The sequence below is a fragment of the Dermacentor variabilis genome, chromosome 8 (assembly GCF_050947875.1).
Source record: "Dermacentor variabilis isolate Ectoservices chromosome 8, ASM5094787v1, whole genome shotgun sequence".
Classification (NCBI taxonomy): domain Eukaryota; kingdom Metazoa; phylum Arthropoda; class Arachnida; order Ixodida; family Ixodidae; genus Dermacentor; species Dermacentor variabilis.
The window spans coordinates 124,241,333-124,246,435 of NC_134575.1; positions in this window are offsets into that span (position 1 = coordinate 124,241,333).

Below are 5,103 nucleotides of genomic sequence, written 5' to 3' on the forward strand. Positions count from 1 at the left end.
CGTGATTCCAAAGAAAGTATCCACTCTTCGCTTCGATTTTCAGTGTGGTTGAAGCATTTGCCTCACGGTGGTACTACCACTTCCCCTGGGCCCGCACTGCCTCTGGAATCGACCCACATTTTTCCTGACTCAGGCGGACGCAAAAAAAATCTCCGTGCCCTTCCAGTCTGTGAAGAATGATCACCAGCGAAAATGTGTATGTTCGCCCCTTTATGGTAAACGGCATTTCCGCTGCGGGTCGCCGCGTCGTTGCACTATAATTTCAGGATCAGCCCATCCTTGGGGAATGTTTAACGCCGGCTTCACCTCCGCCACGGGTCGGTCCAGCAAAGCACTATCTTCGGGGTTGGTCCACACGTGGCATGTACCTAACGCCTTCTTCACCTCCGCCGCAGGACGGCCCAGTATTGCACTGTATTTGCGATCGGACCGCGTATGGGGAGTGCTTGGCCCCTGCTTCACCTTCTCCGCAGGTCGGCGCGGCATTGCAAAATCTTCGGGATCAGCCAACATATGGAGAGTTCTTAACGCCTTGTTCACTTCCACCGCTAAGGCGCTAAACACTGCCTTAGTGTTTAACGCCTTCGAACTCGCTCGCGGGTCTGCCTGGCATTGCATTATTTTCGGGATCGGCCCACGTATGGTAGTTTTGTGTCTACACACGGGCACAATTCTGGGGGACCTAGCCACTAATACCTTCACGGTAAAATGCCGACCGACGAGGGACTAACAGCTTGGTTGTAAATCATTGGCGGGAGCGAGTTTTGAGATAGGACCCCACGCGCCCTTCCGTCTTACCGACAGGTGTAAACGCCCATGGTTTTAAAATGTGAATATATCAGAACCATATGAGTGCTTCGTACCTGCATTACAGAATATTTGCCAAAGTGAGTAGTTTCTAGGTAGTCTTTGTTGAAAAGTTTGGTGCTGATGGAATAACAGCCATCATTAGTAGTATATGTCACGATGACTTGGAGCATGCTAGAAATTAGGAAAATTCGTATTTTGCGGCTAATTGCTTTTAAACACGCTGCACCCCCGATGTGTATCGGTGGTCGAGCGACGTGTATTGGGACTTAGGTTCATCAGTCGAAGTGCCGCCGACCCAGAGGGTTTATGCGCTTCACGTCGCGCTACGCACACAAATATGTAGTCAGTGATGTGATAAGGACAGAGCGAAAGAGGGAGAGCGAGTGAAAGAAAAACACAAATTTTCATTATTGAGAAACAAATTTTGACATACAGCACAAGTCAATACCAGTGGCTTTCTACAAAGGCGCCTGGATGAGGTGATTGGTTTGGCGTCTTAATAGGCAGAGCTCCAAGTTGTCGTTTATATTGGCGCGTGTACTTCTTTATCTTTATCGGGCGACCACTTCTCACCACCTGACAAATGTTATCGCACAGCGCAGGACGCGCCTGCATGTAAAAGAAGTTTCTGGAATGTTGTCGATGGTTCCATCCGCTGTCTTTCCCTGCAACTTGTGTAATCTGATTGCATGTATGCGCGACGCGAATAGTGTAGAACTTTGCGGAAGGCACGCGCGTACTTGTGGTTACTCTGGAACATTTGACGACTGATCTGTAAAAGCCGACGCGCTTGACCCGCTGATCAAATTTTCGCCGATCGCCGATTATGTTTGCCGCTACCGTTGTGCTTAATGTGTAGCCTGTCTTTGTGGGCGCAGGTTCGCCCAATAAAAGCTAGTTTTGTCTTTTCGAGTATTTCTACTGTGCTCTTTAACGTCACTGCCACGCGACAATATCTTTGTTGTGCTCAGATGATAAGTAGTGATGAGGGCATATGAGTCTTCTCATCACTGTTGATAATGGTTTGAAGCGCCTGGCTAAGTAGCTAAAGAGCGATAGCAGCGTATAATGGTCGGAACAGTTCTGACAAGGTTAATAAGTACTGAGAAGGGTCTGATCAGGTCCAGTAGGGTGGATAAAGACAGAGAGGAATAGATAAGGGTTTATCATCAGCAATAAGGTTCATGAGGACAAGTAAGGGGAGATAAGGAATGGATCGATTTCGATAATGATGATAACAAGCAATTAGGGCTTATATGGATCGAATCTAGTCCGATCAAGTTCACAACAATCTATAACAGCTGATAAGAGTTTATAGTGGTTGCACCAAATACCATAACATTCATAATAACACCCGACACTGTGGAAATGAGCAAGTGCCACAATGCTTACACATACTAAGACAAAATCCCAAAAGAGGTTCTGCATGAATGCGTTTAGAAAGATCTATCCACCAGCAATATTGCTTTGAAGGTAAATAAGAAATAAACATTTTAGAGCCAAGATTCATGATGCAACTAAATCTGACGCAAACTGAAATAAATCATTTGATACAAGTGTCTGTGTACTTTGGCAGCGTAACAAATTGGCACCATGTAAGCTTCTTATTTTTATCATTATAGGGATAAATATGTTCGTGCGACTATGGCTCACAAAGACAATGTATGCTGTGCGGTGATTGTATCGAATGACAAACTGCAGTTATGGTGCTTGAATGTGTTCTCCTAAAAGGTGTGCATGTTCCCCAAAAGCAAGCTCCGCAATGTGAATCGATGATGTCGGCACTAAACCCATATCTATGTTTACTTGTATGTTATCGCATCACATCATTTCCTAGCTTAATCTGAGCTTTCGACGCTTCATACTGGAAACAGCTGAGACATTGAAAGTAGCAGCTGTGTACGTGACTAAGCTAACTGTGGTTCCGAAACGAGCGAGAACTTTTCTAGTAGTGCCTGTACGGTTGTAAAAATTCGTTTTTTGTACAGCTTCCTGATCCAGTAGCACTTGCACCCCACAGAGACGTTATTTCGTCGGAAGATTTTTTCACCCAGAACCTACTGGTCCCAAAGATAACTCGTCAAACTTCTCACCATATCTAGTAAATGTTCAATGAAAGAGAAGGTTTCCGCGCTTGTGTTACATCTTCCCAATCAGTGACTTGCGAACGCTCGCAGCATATATTCACTTTCACGCGTTCGTAAATTTGGAGTTTTTGGTTGCAAACTTTTGCATTTTTTTAGAATATTTGGGAAACATTTGTTTCATAAATACACTGGAAATGCGAGTGTAAAAAAGTGTCATATTTCAGAGTGATTTTGATAGCATCACTGCACAAATGAAAAATGATGCGGCATCAGCATTACAGAAGTAGACACTTGCATCTCCTGTAAAAGCGTGGGGCGTTCTCATAGCGTGGCAGCCATGCCATTCAAGAAAGTAGGCACGTTTTTGACAGTATTACGCGCTTCGTATGCCAGAGCGTAGCATTTGCCGCCTTTAAGGAAACGCTATCGATACACAAGCACTACGCTACAGGCATTCAGCATGACTCAAAAATTTACTGTTTGAGACATTTGCTTCGTACAAGACTGAAAGGAAAATAAAAAATAATTCGCCTTCACATAGACTCACAAGTGTCTCAAGATGAAAGCTTCTTCATGGATAAACAGTGTTCTCGGAAGACTATTTGAAAATTCTCCATTCTATGTTCTCGTTTTATCAATAAATGAAGCGAATAGCTTGTATTTTAATATCACCAAAGAAAACTTGGCAACATCTGTGGAGATTTCATCGAATGTTACGGGACGCAAGTGACAGTATAAATGATGACTAACTTTGCTTTCAATTAACCCTCACCTTCTTATGCTATGGTATTATAGCCACAAATGTGGGTGCCCAGAATTGCCTAGATGAAGGGGAAAACCAAGGGAAGTTTATGGTGTGCCATAATGTCTCAGAGATACATAGTGCATCTTTTTCACGTAAACATTTTTGTCCTGTGCTGTTTACAACGTTAGTGAAGATTATCGGCCGACACTTATAACACAAATAGGTGAATTTGATTGCACTGAACAGGAAGAACCCAGGGAAGAGTTGCCTAAAGGTCAGGGCACGAAGAAGAGGAAGCCCTACTTACCATCCTAACTTAGCTGGTTGTTTTAAGCATATGGATACAGTTCCTGACTGAATCGAAACTAAGGGATGCAGTCGTCACAAGTTCGGTGTCTTGTATCTCCTCACATAGGCATACGGCTTCCTCAAAAGCTTAAGTACTGCAAAATTTTACAAGAGCCGTCGCGTAAGACTGCTGAAGAAACGAATCACTAGTATTTGTTTCACAGAAAGTGGCTATTTCTGAAATATTCCATTTTATTAGAACAAGCATCAAGCTGCCAGAAGACTGCATTTCTTATCAGCAGACGTGGAGGACCCAAAAAAGTATAAATTTTTTATGAATTATTATTTTTGATGTATCTGCTTCTAGTTTTGATGACACTGCATACTTTTACACATTTTGCAGGCAGCACAACTTTGAGCCTGTGCGGGCTGCAAGTCTGTGTGTACTCGGCAAAGACACACCTCTCAAGTCAGAACAAGCAGCCTGGTGGAACAAGAATGTCTGCCGGCATTGCTGTGAGGAGTGTTGGAGCGACTTTGTTTGGATTTTCTCAGTGAGGTGCTGCAACTTCTAGATGGCTTTCCTAGAACATAATATCTTTTATTGTACAGTCCACGTTCCTCTACAACCTCGCATCCCGAGAACAGTTGCCACCAGCTCGCTGTTCAGCAAGAGAGCTCTTTGCAGGACTCTGCCTCTACCAGCCGACGCAGACGAAACCTTGTGGGACCTGACATTACCGACGTTTGTGTTCACCAGTGGTGTCAGGTATTCTCACCCACTCTCTCAGCAACCAATGATGACGCGATCACCGGTTAAGAACCAACCACCAGTGCACAACTCATGAATGGACTAATTATGCACTTATTAGGTCAATAGTTCGTTTGAATATGAGCTGCAGTACGGGGTTCTTGGTATTACAAGCTGCAACTCTGCACTGCGGGGCCTACATGCCAGACATTTGTGTCAGAAATACAACTTATAGGAATCGTGTTTCGTTCTCAAATGTTGTGTATGTCGACGCCGCAGTGCAGTCTTGCAACCCCTTCCATCATGAACACCGGGTTGCAGCTAATAATGAACACCACTGTGCAAGCGCAGAAACTGATAGAACCATTAGTATAGATTAGATTGATTTTAATTTCAAAGTATTGCTATTTGTGTTTCCTCTA